General features: G+C 38.6%; 1 protein-coding gene across 4 annotated transcripts in view; it reads left to right on the top strand.

The window, feature by feature from the left end:
- SPIRE1 (spire type actin nucleation factor 1) overlaps positions 1 to 17,247 on the top strand; it is a 134,753-nt gene that overhangs the window by 13,350 nt on the left and 104,156 nt on the right. The window lies entirely within an intron of this gene.

The following is a 17,247-nucleotide window of genomic DNA, read 5'->3' as shown; positions in this document are numbered from 1 at the left end:
AATATTTTAGATAATTTCTGTTGGATAAATTCTCTTGTTATACTTACTTTAGAAAAGACTAGTAGGTAATGGAATAAGTACTTAGTGTTTATGGAACGGCTTGGTGGTTTTTGACAACCCAAGAATTTGGATGGAAGCAGAGAAGACAAGTGATCTCAGGGCTGTTTGTCTATCTACAGACATCCTGATTTCAGATACTTCTAGTATTTCCTTTAATTTATCACTTGGCAATATTTTGGGGCCCAAGAAATATTGTTGTATGTCTTGCTGGGGTAGCAACAGAAACACAAGTCCAGTTAAATCTGCTTGATTTATATCTTGACCGTTATTTGACTCTGTATCTTTGATACTAAGCTGTGACTAGTGTTGTAAGAATGTTCAAACTATCGTTTTTCTCAGATTCATAGATATAATCCAAGACTGAAAGAAAAACTAAGTAGAATGTCTTGTTGAATATAATTTTTATTCTTGTACAGAGTAAATAGAGTCTACTCCTTAAATAAACTTTTCTAGCAATAAATAGAATTTCTGTGTCCTTTGCAGGGCAGTCTTTTCTCAGTGCCTTTGAACTTTCTTTGAAATGTAAAACTGAGAATTTTCTTCAGCTGTTCCATCAGTACCTCAGGCTGAGCCTGGAGAGAGGGCAAGTGCCTGCATTTTAATTGGCGGGTTGTCTGTCTTCTCATCAATAATATATATGAAGGTGACAAACTGCTGTTACTGAATAGTTTATATATAGATAAACTGTGCATGAAAATGGTTTAAAGACAAAATGAAAGGCCAGCTATTTCAGCTACAAATGGTGAAATGCTAACGCCATCCAGATTTTTGCAAGTATTAATACTAATAAAAAAAGGAAATGTCCTTTCTGCAGGATACAGTGTAAGGAGTAATTCCCAACTGATGTAAGTACAGAAATTGGAAGCAGGCACCTCTTGTTTCTTCGTGTGGTTCAGTTTAAGCAAATGCATCCTGGTTTTGTTTCAGCATTTGTAAAGCCTCCGTTCATAAATCTAGTACCTTATTTACAAATTATAATCTAGTGTGTCATTTGCTTTGCATACTAAATATTGTTTACAATTTTGCTTTGCTTTTTTTAATGGAAGGTAATGAAAGGCCCTAACACTAAAAATACAGACAATAATAAACCCCTGTTAAAATATTTTTAACAAAACATAAAATACTTCATTCTGGGAAAGTAAAAGTGCTTTTGTTTCAAATGAAAATGTCTAGTGAGAGTGAGTTGGATATGTTATATTTCATCTTCCATGGGAAAAGAGTTTTTAAATTTTGATCTTTTAAAAATATTTTTTGTTGATAGTTGGAAAGAAAAGCAGGTTAGAATTTCCCATGAGACAGAGGCTTCATTTATATTGTCTCTAATAAGCAGCACTGTGACCACTAGCATATTGACTCTTCTGTTTGTCATTTTGAAGGAGGCTGTGAAGGAGTCAGTGGCTTTTTCCTCCTCCAAAATTCCTTTGGGGCTGCAGCTTTAGACTTGGAGTTGACGATGTTTGTGTTTTTCAGAACTAGAATTCAGCAGAGACAGCCCATCTCACTTTTTTGATTCCTGTAGAAAGGAGTGTGGCCTGATTGAATGTATTAGAATATCTGGTAAACGTCTTAAAATCATAACTAATAACAATCATAACATTTTTGCAAAACATGCAAACTATCCTGAATTGGTATACTGTTTATTTCAGGCTAGCAGTATGAGTGGTGTGTCAAGTTCAGAGTCTAGATGCCATAGCTGTAATGGGAAGATGGGAGTAAGGGAATAAGGTGACCTTATTTAATCTGCATCTGCCTATGACTCTGTTACGTACATAATGATAACGCTCCTTAGCTGTCTCAACCGAGGTGGTGAAGATTATATAAAATATGCCAGCCTCATTTGTAAACATTTAGTGCTCATACAGAAAGTATTCTGTGAATGCTAAGTGATTCATATGTAGGAGGGTTTAATTGCCATGTATTTGAAAAGACCCACCTAACTGAGCACAGGCCTGTTGTGTATGATTAAAGTAGTTAACCAGTATCTATGCTGATGTAAAGATACATGCAACCTCTCACATTTGTTTAAAAGTCAGAAGTTAATTAAATGGCCTGTCCCAAACAATGGTGAATAAATTGTTCAACACCATTCAGCTCATGTCAGATCACAAAAGGAATCAATTGTAGAAATGTTTTAGGGAGACTTTGTGTGCTCTGTATGCAAATTCTATTCATGAGCTATCAGTTATATGTATCTCTAATTATTAAACACCTTAACATACAATGAAAATTATAGTACTAGTCTATGGAGCTAAAATTGCCTTTTTTTAACCTTTTCACTGGGAACTTGAAATATTGACTATATTTCAGGTAATAATTTAGGGAAATAAATATATAGGTTACAAGGATACTGTGTTCATTTTGGTACAAATAAGAATATACTTGTTAGTCTACTGTATCGATACAAACCAAACCAACCACCTCTCTCATGCTGATGAAAATGAGAGCATGTATTTAATAGCATAGAATGTTAGGATTTCAAAAGAGGTGTCATAATTTTGCATTAAAAATAATGCCACACCTACATTAAAGTGTGTTACCTGCTCAAAATTCAAGCAGTGTAAAATGGGTGTAGGTAGCATATACTAATATCCAGGATTCATTCTTTTTTATCCCTGTTGAGTGTAAACAAAAGGAACATTCTGATTGAGGGGTAATTGCTGCAGCAAACAATCCTTGTCATGCAGAGTGAAAATCACTTCGTTCTACTTCCTGAGCGTTAACCTTATGGTGACAAGGGAGAAGAAATGTGACTGTGCAGAGGACAGGCAAAAATGGTTTTATAAGAATAATTTCCCTTAGCAAAATATGACCGAGTGTGACTTCCATCAAAAGGAGTTTTGATTATGCATTGAAAAAAATAAAATTTTGTGTGAATGCTTGGTTACAAATCTGGTAATTCTATGAAAGCTTTTGATTCCTTGGGCTGTTAAGAGGAGAATTAACAAGAACTCGGGATTGCCTTCTGGAAATCAAAGTAGAATCATGCATTTTTTTCCTTGCGAGCATTAAGTCATGCTTGAGCGTTATGTGTCAGTTCAGATAAGTGAAGCGCTCATCCCTTGCTGAGGGAATTATCTCACAGAGAAGCTGCGCATCCAGCCTTTGAGGGACCTGTTATTTTAGATACCTGAAAGCCCATTATGCTTGTTCATTGATGTGGTGGTTTTGTGGTAGTCAGTCTGACCTCCTGATTTTCCTGAATTACTTCATAGTCACAAAGAAACAGCTTAACAGACACTTGATTAAATAGTAAACACACAAAAAAGTAGAATTTAGGTTTTGATCTTTTGTGTTTTATAATGAGCTGCTTATTCAAGAGGAGCTTTGTTTGTTGTAATTTGTAGAAGCATTTACAGTGCATTGGGAGGAGGATGATCTTGGAGGAAAATGGATTTCTGTTGTTTACTTGCTGTAACCTTGGCACATCGCTCTTTTCATTCAGCAATTTCATTAGGAATACACAGTGAATATTGGGCTGGAGAACTCATAATGTATTTGACTAAGCTGATTTAGTGGTAGTCAAATCCTGCCATCTGTCCAGAGTCTCTAAGAGAATTCAACTGTTCCTTGTAAAGGCTTTGTAATTTTGCAGTGTAGTATGATGTGCCTTTAATAATCTACACACCCTAAAGTCACACAGGATTTATGACGAAATCTTCATTCCAGTGATGCCACTGGTAAACCTTTCAATCAGCTGGGGAAGAGTCCAGAGGCAGATTTCAGTCTTGGTCTTCTGACAATTTCAGATAATGGCTGGTGGAAAACTAGGTCTTGCAGTAACTTTGATCCCTCCAGGGAATGTTTTGACTGTGAAAAGCACAAATAGCAGAGCACGGAGTGTTAAACTAGGTGGTGGTGGTGGTTTTTTAGATGTTCTTATGTTTTGTTTTTTTAAATCTCAAAGCACAAAAATATTCCCTGTGTGTGTGTATATATATATATATATATATATATACACATACACACACCCTGGGGTAAATACAGAATTACCCAGTTTTTTCATGAGATTAAATAGGAAGGTTTGCAAATGTAGCTTATATGACTCTGAAAGGGATCTCAGAGTGTTGGGAGAATAAGGTAATTTGTACAGGTCTTTAGTTTTTGCAGAACCCTTTCTATATAAATTCTATTATATTGTGGTTGAGAAGATACCTGTCATATCAATGGCATGCTATCGTGTCTATGGTAGCTATCGTATGTACTGATTAATATGACAGCTATCGTATCAATTAGCTTTAAGGTGCTATTTTTTAGTAGACCAGTGCCAGTGGACATGTTTGCCTGTCTGTTCAGACCAAGAGAGTAATCTGATTGCTTATTCAAACTGCAGGGAGAAATGAAGCTTTAGATGTTGTTTGCATGCCTACAATTTAATGGCCCTTTGTATTGTCCTTCTTTGTTGTTGTATATAATAAAAGACAAGTTTAGAGTATCAGTATGAGATGAGAATGCTGTGTTTCATACTTTTTTTTTTCTTTTTGCTTGTTATCTCAAATAAACTTTAAGCTACAAAAGTTATAACTATACTTCTGGCCTGCTAAATCCTTCAAAGGCTTCTGAGATCATAGGACATTGTTTTTCTATGAAGTCTGCTAGTTATGAGTTTTCTTTTAGAGATGCTGTGTTTTCCTGCCTCTTTGCTAAGTACCAAATAGTTAATAGTAAAAACATAATCCAAACAAGGGGTATGCTTTCTGGGGATGAATAGAAACCAGATAATAGTTCTTAGAGTAATTGCATGGAAGGAGCTCTTTGTTATTTCTTGGTGGATTTTGCCTAGGGCAATTCTGAAACAGGTAAAATACAACCCTGGAGTTCAGTCAGTTCAATTTCAGTGGGAAATTTGATCTGATAGTGTTGGCTTTTTGATCTATGGGGGACAAAACCCAACCCAACCCTTCTATTCTTGAATACCTCTATTCACTCAGAAGTCCAACATCCACAACGTAAAAAGTATGCAGAAGATTTACAGGTGATGAGAATAAAGTCCATAAAATGTAGATTAAATGACAGATGAAAAGCACACAAAGAAGCTGAATCTCTGAAGATTTCCTATTGTTTACAGCCGTTCTTTCCCTGCACCACTTCAATCCACATAGCACTTCCACTTGCAGTGATGAAGTTGGGAGTACTGAATAGGTTCAGTAGGTGGCTTGATTTTTTGGGAAGCCAAGGGAGATTAGACTTTAGCACGTATTTTTTAGGAGAGCAAGGAGCACTTTGGTGAGCTGGTTAAGTATCTGAATATAATATTGCATTCATTTTGTACTGCATTTTTCCTTCTAGATGTTCTACTTTTGATTTTGTAGTTATTTCACTGCAGGATATGAGTAACTTCCTCTGACTGAAGTGGGCATTAGTGGTGTTTTACAAAGAACAAGCATCAACTTTTTTGGCAAAATGTTATGGTCCTACTAGATTATTAAATCACCTTAAGAGAGAAAATTGCTCAAATAGACCTTTTTTTGTGTGTGTGTTCCTAATTGATCTCTAATTTTTCTTAATTCTAGGTGGCTGGGTTTAGTAGCTCTCTCTGACTCTAACATGAAGGCCCTTGAATATCTAAGCAGCATTATTTCAACTATAACATGCGTTACTGGATTAGGTTAATTTTAACATAGCTAAGATAACCTAATTGCTTGTCTATCAGTTTTTAATTTGGTCAGCGGTCACAGAAAACAGGAACTCAAGGGAGCTAAACACTTAATTTCACTTCAGCAGTTCAGTTACCGGGTACCGGTTTCTCAACTTATAATTTAAAAGCAAATGTTGTTTTAAATTTAAACATTAAGAAGATGAGGCAAAGATTGAAAGATGAAACTAATAATATCAGTAAGTTAATTTTCAAAGTGTGAAGAGATTTAAAGTGAGAGAAATAGTTACCTATGAATGAGGTGAACCCAGAGTGCTCCCACCTACTTTAACGACACCTGCGCTCTTCTTTTCAGTGATAACTTATATTAATATAGAGTCATTCTAACACCCCTGCTTTCAATGTGCTTAGAAATATTGATCTAGTTTATCTAAACCATTCTTGCATGAAGCAGATCATGTTTTAACATAGAAATTCTTGTTAGCCACTTTACATGCGTAGAACCCCCAGCAATTTATTTTTAGGAAAATAACATTTTGAAAGGCTTTTTTAATGCAGCTTTAGCTGACCTAATGCAGATGAACATGGGGAATTTTTATGAACAAGTAGACAGTGTGGTTAATCTTTGTTTAGCCTTTCATTTCTCTTGCCACCTTCTGCTATCTTGTCTCTGCTGGGGGCAAGAAGAGCTGCTGTTCTCTGGTTGTGAACATGCAGAAGCTTCAGTTATTGCAAGAGAGGGGTGGAGAAATGTGGTGTTCCCTCGCAGGACTTCCAAAGGTTACTCAGGGAAAATACTAAGAATAAAGCTTAATTGGAGTTTTAGTCAGATATGCATTTTCAGTAGGTTAATAACGGGGCAGGTCATGATGGCCGGTTCAGAAATTCCCAGCAACACTGTCTTTGAGCATTCAAAAATCGTAAGGCTTATTCTAGCGTATAGTGAGATCAGCAGGAAACAAACTGTTGAAAAGACTATGTTTTTTTAGGTTAGTTTCTAGGTTTTGGTTAATACATACTCAAATATTGTGGGTTTTTTCTTTGCAGTTCTATGACTATATGTTTTTCTTCACGTGAACAGTAACATGTAGCTTTTTATCTAAATCACTTGACCTGAGAAGTTGAGACGTTAAACAAAGCAAGATTTGCAGTCGAGTCGTGAGAGTGTGCAGCACTGCGTGCTTTCTTTGGCAGAGAGGATACTGAATCAGTCTTGGGGCTCACTGAGGCAAAAAAAGGAGTTTTTGTTAGTTTTGTACTTTCTTTTGTTTGACTTGACACAGTGCAACTCATTTGAGCTTTTGTTCCAAAGTGAACTTTTTAGCAACTGGTAAGTTTCTGTGCTCCCCATGACCTACCAGTGTGAACATTTTCGTCTTAAACTGTTTAATTTTGTCTGCCACTTACATGTTTGTAATGCCAATCATGGGAAAACAAAGCAAGCTCCAAGTTCTCTCCTTAACGGCGTGAAGGAAAAACTCTAAAAGATGTTCAGTGCTGAACTCTTCGATTATCATTTAGTGTTGCTGTGTGCTGTAGCACGTGAAGTAAAATACTTTTATTTACCCAACGGAAATACAGAGGGTAAATTAAACATACAGATAAAACAAAGGGGTGACTGAATTCTAAATGTGTATTTCATCATGTCCCTTTCTTCTATTAACCAGTAGTAATTACAAAGCACCTGTAATGCTTTTAGTACCTCACCCTCAGCAAGAAGTGAAGGTTAAATAATTAACTAGGACAAGGCAAGCTGTTCACACTTTGTAGATTAACTCCTGCTTCATTTAAGAAGGTAGGGGTATTCTGTTAAACTGACAGTTTTTCTCTTCCACATATTCATCCCTAAGCCTGAAACGCCCCTGTCCAAGTCTCCTGTCACTGGTTCTCATCTGTATTGTACCTTTACTTCCAAGCCTCCCTCTCCTGTTTTTCAAAACCTTTCATAGTTCATTCATTAACTTCCTTTATTTCTGTTTCTCCCTAACCAAAAGTTAATCATCAGTTTTTGTGGGTGTGTGCTACTGCCTCTGCCCAATATTTGATGACTCTCAACGTTGCAGAGATGACTCTGCTCCAAATGTGTTCTTTCACAGCTCCCTGCACTTCTGCTTGTTTCTTCTCTTGGTCCTAGTGGATGTTTTACTGCTACCTGAATTCATTATTTCTCTGCTATGTATTTCTCGTTGTGTCTTTATCTTTCTCTGTTATCTGGACTTGTGATATTAGCGTTATCTTTGACTCACACTCCTTCCTTTCCTCCAGATGCTTGCCAAATCCTTAATTGCCGTCTGCTAAAAGCACCCCTCTATTCTCTGTTGCCAAGATGATAATTCAGGCTTTGTGGGTTTTTGTTGGGTTCTCTTGGCTAATGCAAACTGCCTGCCGCCTACTCGTTTCTTGGCAATGATGTAAAATATTTCTTCAAATTTTTTTTTAAAGGCTCTACTCTGGCTGCATCGTGGGTTTGGGGTTGCTATATGTTGCATTTCTCTTCACCTCTGGCCTGCACATTCAGACTATTTTCTTCCTACTATTGTAGGTCTGGAGCAGACACTCACTGCAGAGTAAACAAGTTGCTCCGTCTGGCCTGTTTGTTCAGGAAGATGTGCCATTCTTTGTGCTGTGCGTTCTGTTTGCTTTGGAGCAAAGCTCTTACAAATGTTTCAGAGAACATAGATGACAAAAACGTGCATGTATTCTTCTAAACTATGTATTTCTAACTCCTTCACCATTTGGTGATTGTGAATCAATACTTTCCTTTGAATATACCTTGTAGCATGTCAGATTACATTTGTTTTTTCTGAGCATGTTGCTTGTGCTTTAATATTTGAGTATTTCACTTTCATTCTTGGAGTGAAAGCTCCATGCAATTCCTAGGTCTTCCACAAATGTTTCATTTAGTTGGGCATGGAGAAAATACAGTTGAAACTGCATGAAAACAGTGAAGTAATTGTGGTCTCTGGTCCTTGGCTGCCTTTTTGCCTTGTAATTTTCCAAAGGGCTTTTCTTGTTTATAACTCTCTGTATTGTTTGTTATTGGAGTTTGCTTTAAACCTACAGTTAGTAAGGCATGCAGAAAGTAGTTCTTTTCCCTTTTCTTCTTTCTTTTTTTATCTGTCTGTACGCTAACAGAAATAATGAACTTTGTTGGCCAGGATGTGTTCGTAACATCCAGCATTGCTTTTTCATAATCCTTTTAGCTTTTGTTGTCCGACTTAATGTACTGGAGGATTTCTGCTATGGTTTTATTTAATAAACAAACTTTTTATTGTAATACCTTTTTCTTCAAAATTTTGCCTTTATTTTTGTCAGCTCTTAGTTAGCTTTTTATTCAGATCTGGTAGAGCTAGTGCTGAACCTGGCTTGCTTTATGCAGACTCTGGTGCTTTTACCGCACAGTCTAAAGAACATTTGAACAGCAACACTGCATGCTCATGGAGACTCAGCTGCATGTTTATGCCTGTAACATTTAAAGCATTGGCACTAGGAAAATGTATTGGAATACAATTTGTTTTTCATGTTCAGACTCATTAGTGGCTGTTAAATAAAAAGTTAATCTGAAAAACTTAGGTAAGAATTGTTAGGTGAGAGAAAGGGAGAAAAACATGCCATTGTGATGGAGAGAGTTTTACTACTTATTTAGAGGGATTATAGCAAAATTATTTTTCAATTTAAAGTACTTCATTCTTACACAAGGAAAATGTTTGTTTAAAAGTTAAGGTCTTTTTAATCCCTGGACTCCCAACTTTCTGGAGTGTTGTCTGCTTGCAACTCTCAGATCCTCCAGTTGATTTCTGTGTCTTGTTATGCTAGCTATATATGCAAATACAGTAGCAGACTTTACAGTCTGAAACCCAGACTAGCAGTAAATGAGCTGTGTGATGAACTTGAAGTTCTATGAGTTGCCCCAGTGACTTAATTATATGGACACTAAAGTAGGCAAGATGAATGTTTGGTGGGAGAAAATGAATGCTGTTCTCATTTTAGATAAAGAAAAATTAAGTTTGAAGACATCAGGCGAATTGCCCAGTGTGGCACTTGGGCTGCATGGTGGAGCCAGCATAGAATCCAGATTATTTAAGCCTTAATCACAAAACCAAAAATCTTTCCTCAGATTTTAAATGTTACCTGAAATAACAAACCTATTACTTTACTGCCAAGAAAATACTAATTCCCTTCAGAGACATTTCATCAAGACAGTAGGAATTTACTTTCAGGCTAGGCTATCCCTTTTTTCTGTGTAGATTTCTTAAATACTTTAAAATTCTATAGAAGTAGTAACCCATTCTCTTTCAAAATAAATCTCTTTATCTTTCAGGGTTATACATGTAGATGTTACCATGCTAGTACAAAAGCAGACTTTACTTTCTATTGTTCACTTGCTGGCAGTAGATAGACTGAGTTTTGTTCTTACACAGAAGACAAACTCACCGCTAAATTTCTTGTATACGTTTCAGACAGAGAAAGCATTTCAAAACTGATGTAGAATGTTTGGGAAAAATCAAAATTAATAGTTTCATAGAAGAAAAAAGCAAACTTGGGGGAATTTGAAGTAGGAGTCATATTTAGGTACGAGAAAAGGGAAACTATTCCAGTAATAAGGGAAAGAAGCATCAAAAACTAATACAAAATAAGGAAACAGAGAACTTGAAGGAAAAAAAAAAGATCTGTTAGAAGCCAGCAAGCTGCTGGTCCTAAAAATAGAATTTCATTTCACAAAATGCTTCAGAGGACTGGTATCATTTTTCAGCAGGTGTATCATGAACAAAGATATAATCATTAAAACCAGCCTGAACCCCATTGGATTTACAGTGTGACACAGCATTTCGGTATTCTTCTAGCATTGAAATGTCATATTGAAACGCAAAGTGTCAAATTAATGAGATTCCAAACGCTTTCCTGTCAGTGGCTCGTCCTTTTGTTTTTGAAAAAGATGGCTTGTATATGTATGAAGATCTTGGTTCTTCAATCTTATGTCTGTGTGAATAGATAGATAGATGGATTTTGCCAGGCAGCGGGCACTGCAGCAGATACACGTACACGCTGTCTTGCATTTCCTATCTTGGCATGGAAACTTGAATGTTATGGATTAACGGATGATTGTATTTGTATTTTTGTTGTGTATAACTAAAAGATACTGTTCACCAAAGGTAGCTGAATTTATGTGACACTGGGGTTTTTGTTTGATATGGCCTATTAGAGATTTTATAAAGTGACTGTGAAAGCAAGTTTTCAAAAAGAAGACAGAAACGTGTTGATTGCTGTGCTTTTTCCTGTTTAATGGCTATAGGAACAAAGAACAGTAGCTGCTTCAGGCTTTGAGTTACAACCTCTGTGGCTTTGATGCAGTGAAACTGAGAATTGTTAGACTTCGAAATAAAAAGCCCTTCTAACATCAGTTGTACAGAAACTGCAAAACAGAGTATTGTTTTCCTCAAAAATTATATTTTTATAGTCTCAATCCCATATCCAAAGCAACTACATGTGTAATTACATTTATACCGATACATAAATTTGAATGAGAAATGATACTTGGTCGCTCGGTGATTAGCTCCCGTGTTCATTCGGGACCTGGATTATTGTGCACCACCGACACACGCGACCAGAGATTCTTACAGTGCTCATCCAGGCTGCTCTGTGGTGGCTCCCTGTGATGTGCAGAAGATCTTGTTAAGAGCGTGTCCATCCCTGTGAATCACCCAGCACAACAGGAACTGTGTATTTTGGACATGTTCTTTTCTGAATTTACTTTTTTATGATTCATTCTGTTGCAATGATCTTGACTCACTTCTACTACTCTTTTACATCCCTTTCTCCCTTAAAATAATTATTTTCTAATTACTTTGCCTGTCACCTCTTAGTGCCAGACCTTTTTAGCTCCTCAGTGAATGAGGATCGCAGTCTACCTTTTTTCTGCTTTCCTTTAAATTGCTAGTAGACAGCAATCTACCTCCTGAGAATAGCCTCCTCAAAGCATGCTTCTTGTCATCCACCCACACTCTGAGTATCTCTGCTGCTCTGGAGAGATCCAGTAACTAAGCATAAAGTTGTCAGTAGTTTCAAGTCCCACAGAGGGAGCAAAGCCCACATCTGCAGAATCCCTCGTTGTAAGGGTGACGGGTGGCTTTTTAGACCACGTTGGCCCCTTGGGTGTTCCAGGCTAATTCCCCTGTTGTCCCTGGCTTGACCCACTTCTGCTTTTTAGACCGTGTTAGGCCCCTTGGTGTTCCAGGCTAGTTCCCCTGTTGTCCCTGGCTTGACCCACTTCTGCCATGGCCCTAGGGACTGCAAGTCACATGGTCCCTCAGCATCCTAGTGCAGGACTTCACCTGCAGATCTCACGAGCATACCCGGAGCAAAAAAGTTTGAGCAAAAGAAACAGATATGAATGGATACCGCAAATGGTTGTCCTCAGCCACAAATCCTGCTGAAGTCTGACTGCCCTAAGCCTAGCAGCTGCTGCCATTACACTCTCTGAAAACACCTGCAGCTGCAGAGAGTCAGGATCCTGAATGTACGGCTGACTCTTATGGATGCTGTGTCCCTCTTAATACCTTCTGTCCAGCATATGTTCTTGGCATCTGAGCTCCATGACTCCTGCTGCGTGGCACTGAGTTCTCTTGACGCTGAGGTGGAGGAATAACTCCTGCTGCCACAGTCCATTTTAGAGGTAATTACTACACAAAGTCTCTGATTTCCTCAGCTTCTTCCGTTACAGTGCCTGACTTAAGAATGTCGTCCAGGATTTCTAGGGTCAAGAAGAGCAAGCATTGTCCTTTTCCAGCCTGCAGAGAACACTGTAGGGGTCATAAGATGCTAAACAACCTGATTTCCTGTATCATGAGACACTGAATGATACAATATCCTATTGAATTTGTACCTTTGGCAACATATCTACTAGTGTGTCTTTCTGTCAAGTTGGCCCTCCTGTGAAGCACAGCGTTATTTATGAAGGGACATTGAAGATCCTATGCCAACTGTTCCTATACAGGCAATTTAGTTGTGTTTTCCTTCGGGATGCACAAAGTTGATGAGCTTTATTACTTGCTTTGAATGTGAAAAATTGTCTTTTAACATTCACGGGTCTAAGCCCTTCATATTATCTCTCAGATTTTTGTCTCCACTGTGGAGTAACTGTGGGGGTTGGCCATCCCTACTCAAATCCTTTTGACATGGCTAATGTGTTGTGCCAAGACTGATTTATATTGGCTGTGGTCGTGCTGGCTTTGTTGATTTCCATTTATTTAATCAGAGCCTTAGCTGCATTAGAGTTGATGTTGGGAAGGTTTCCAGCACTGGCTTGTTTGGCATGGCCACCAGGAGCTCTGTAACTTCATTAAGCTGTGCGGCATTGCTGCAAACTCTGGCAACAATGCTGTTTGCTAAGGACTGTGCTGGACTCTGGATCCTCACATGTATGAAGGCCTCTGCGATCTACTCTTTAATGGCTGTAAATTTGTAAGACAGGGCTTGAAATTGGACAAAGTTACAATGTTATTGAATTGTAGAATAATATAGTTAGAATGGATCTTTAAAGGGACCTCTGATCACCTTGGGTGGACCAGATGACCAGCATGCTCAAGGCAATGCTAATTTCGAGTTAAATGAAGTTGATAAGGACCTTGTCCAGTCAAGTTTTGATTGCATCCAAGGTCGGAGATCCCACAACCTCTCTGGGAAATCTACTCCTCTGTTTCACCACCCTCATTGTGAAGAACACATATGCAGACAGCCACCCAAACACAGAAAAAGAAATTCTTAGCAGTAGCTGTAGTTACTCGAAAATGTGATCCACAGGTATGGGTACATTCTTTCTATCTTGTCTTTAATCTACTAGCACTTGTTCTGAATTGCAGGTTGAGAAATACTGAGGGCATGGAGGTTAGTACTCAGAGCAGAGCATTGATGTGGCAGCGCAACGTGAAAGACAAAGGCATGAGCTCCTTCTCAGAGTACTGGTAAAGCTAGAAACAGACTTTCCAAACTCTAGCACCCTTCTGTACTGACACTTTGGGTTACAGATCTTGAGGAACTTGGATCACTGGTAATAAACCTCTTGTTCCTAGTTTCTGCGCATAACCTTGTATTTGTATGTTTGGAAAATGGCTGACATGGTTTTAATTTCAGCAATTTCCTGTCAGTCCTCAATGAGTGATCTTATTTAAACTTTGCAAATCATTCTAAGGTTGGTTTTGGGTTTGTTTTTTTTTTTTTTTGATACAAAGCTCAAGTTTTATCATGCATAGCAGACAAACACACATACGAGTGGTTGTATATATGTATTTATATTTATCTGTGTCATGGTGAAACAGCGGACAAAAAGAAGGCATAGTGGATACATTGGTGTTTCCTGTTAGCAGCGGAATTATATTGTTTCGTTTGCATACATGTGAAACAATATCAGGAATTAGTGTGTGTTGCACAAGGAAAAAGTAAAGTGAGGCTTGGTAGCTTTTTGTTAAGCTATGGTAAGTAGATACGTGTTCATTCTGAATATGTAAATATCTGAGGGGAAAAAACAGCTTCCCTTTAAGTGAAATGATAATCTCAGTCATAGAGCCTTGTGACTGATCACAAGTTTTAGAAGAGACTGCAAATCACTGAATCTAATGTTACATAAAGTTTGTCATTACTTAATGAGTTTTATGGATTGTAATGCTTAAAATACCCAACCATATGTTACCATAATGTAGCCAGTTTCAAATTTAATTGAATGATTTAAAAAGACTGTTAGGCAACCATCGTCATTAGACAGTTGGATATATTTCGTTTTCTGGTTTAGATTGTATCACTGTTTACTTGCAGTAAGCTGGTGATGAAATGTTTTCCAGACGTGTGAGACTGGACAGTTTCTACATAAACTAATAGCTCTTTGTGTATCCTAGGTCTTTCTCACTTTGTTGTATGCATCCTTTTTTTTTTTCCCATGTGGATGTCTCAAATTTAGATACATGTTTGCCAGTGCTTATTTGTATAGGCTTTACATACCTGAGATTATTTGATATTTCTTATAGAAGGACAGCTGCTCAGCAACAAGCAATGTGTGTTATAAAACATTTGCTCATGTATATGCCTATATAGATAATTCAGTTTTAAAATGAGAAGACTTCAAGATAAGCAAAGATTTTTACATATTTCCCAGATATTAGTAATGTTTTCTTAGTTGCTCATTTTGTTAAACCAGCCTAAACATATGCTGTTTGGAGCACTTTGGTGATTTGTTTGTTCATGTTACTGGAGTAAAATAATTTATGCACAAAAGACCAAATCCATGTATGTAAATAAATCCTTTTTATTGTTCCTCGAATGCTCTGAGTCAGGATTATTTTAGCTGTGTATTTATTTGTCTGCGTTATCCTCTCCAAGTATTTGACAGAAAGCAAGTTTGGTTGTTTTCCAGGTTCAGAGAGGAGAGAGAGAGTCTAACGCATGGGAGTCCTGAAATATTTTAATAGCTTGGAACGCCCACGCTGACCTCGCAGACGGAGATGAGGTGTCAGAGACGGTGCAGGGAGGCTTCAGGGAGGAGGCAGAAGTGTTGCCCTGGCCGCACAGGCTACCGGCTGACTCACAGAGCATCACTGGGAGCGTAGGATGGTCAGATGGCTAGAAGGAATGAGCCATGATGTTGGCTAAAACAGTTTAGTTCCTTTAAAGAGAGTCAGAGGCCCATACAAAGGACAAAGTACGAACGGGATGAGGATACTGCGGCTACAGCACTCACGTGCTACCCAAAATGAGTCTGCCAGTGCAGGAGTCACAGTAACGTGATAGCCAAGACCGATTTGGCGATGTGAAAGTCGCGTGCGTGTTCGTTTTCAGTAGTCCCTGCAATAGTTGTTGGTATCCTTTCTTTTAAAGGAATGTCTTGTTTATGTGATGCTGTTGATGGATCTAATTGGTATTAGTTTCATAAACAATATTGGCTTAAAAAGGCTATTGTTCTCTCACACAAAACCGTCAATGACTTTATTACAAGTTTTTTCCAGGAGATTCCCAAATATAATAGACCTCATTTAATTAAAAAAAACGAACAACATGGGTTTGTTAGTAGGTCTCATGATCAGTTATGAAACAAGTGTAGCGAGCAAATTGCCAAATCTTCTTCATTCAAGAGCATGAAGTTTTTCTGTTCCTGAAGAACATGACTAGTATTTTGTCTCATAGGTCGGGAAAACTCAAGATAAATATGCAGCTCTCTTGCAAGCTGGCTTTCAAAGTCCATATATATTTCAGTATCTTACTTTATGTCTGAACACTGGATTGTTCTTGATCTTGACTTCAGACATCTGACTTTTCAGTAACATTTTATTTTCTGATAGTTGCCACATACCATTTAATAGATGAATACACATTTTTCCGCCTAGTATTTTGCTATTTCCTGGTACCAAAGCACAGCGCCCTGTGCCGGGGCCCTGCACACACACCCCTGGTAGGGGTGGGCTCTCTGTGCCCAAGGCCAGCTCTGTCTGCTGTGGTGCAGCTATGGCCTTGGATCAGGTGGCTGTGAAAACAGCTGTGTCAGAGCTGTGAAGAGCCACGAGAAGCCTCATTGCAGGCGTTCCTCCTTTTTTCTCAGGAGCAGCATTTAAGCTGAGCCTTTGCATTTTGTCTTTTGAGGTACACTGCAGCTCTTCCTGTGCCCAGCCACGTCCCTCACTGGTCCTGACCTGCTGGCTTGCCTTCCTGGCCAAGCCTCAGACCTGCCTCGTCACCGTTGGGACCTCTTTGGTGATCGTGGACTGTGACTGACCCTGGTTTCTGTCACCAGACCTGCTCTGCTTTTCCTGTTTGGGTACCAGGCACTGCGTCCCTGGTCAGTGAGGGCACTGCCCCTGCCTCTGTTGTGGTCACCCTCAGCTCCTGACTCGCCTTCTCTTGCGGAGGTGGCTGCCCTTGCTGCTTCCTCACGCGGTTTTCTTTGCTCATTCAAAAACAGGGAGGCATGTTTCCTTTCTCTGATCACAGCATAAAAAAACAGTACAGAAAATACAGACACACACGGACGCTGAACCCTGTATGTGGGGATAAACACACTTCTTTTCTCTCCCTGCGGCAGTGGTAGCCAACACCTACATGTGAGTACAGGTTTGCAGAACACAGAATACAAAGCATTTTAAGGTAAAGTTAGAAACGATCTGGAAAAGTCATAGCTTTAATGCTTCATCCGTCTTGAGAGTATTGTAGTGGGATATCAAAGTAAATACTGAGGAGTTGCCCTGTGTTTGTCCTAGTGCATTACCATGCCCTAGCTGCTGACAGGAGTCAGCATGCCCCGGTGTCTGAGAAATTCATTCCAGGTTTGTTGCAGTATTTTACATCCACATCCTCTCCCCAGCCAGCGGACATGGCATGATGACAGGGGCAACATCCATAGAAGAGCCACCAACCAGCCAGTGGGGTGACTGTGGCCTACCCATTTTTCCATCTTCCCACCCTTGATGTCTGTTTTATGTGGCCATTGTGAACAAGTCACAATACAATTTTAGATTATTACTGGGATCATTGTGCCTGTTCGCTTGAAGGTCAGGGACTTGTTTGTGATTGAAATTCCTACGTGGAAAAACAAGCATCTCAATTGTTTCATAGCA

Source organism: Nipponia nippon, unplaced genomic scaffold (genome assembly GCF_047370975.1).
Source record: "Nipponia nippon isolate SJK-2023a ecotype South Korea unplaced genomic scaffold, ASM4737097v1 scaffold_1, whole genome shotgun sequence".
NCBI lineage: Eukaryota > Metazoa > Chordata > Aves > Pelecaniformes > Threskiornithidae > Nipponia > Nipponia nippon.
The sequence above is the reverse complement of the archived record's forward strand: the minus strand, read 5'-3'. Positions and strand labels throughout refer to the sequence as shown.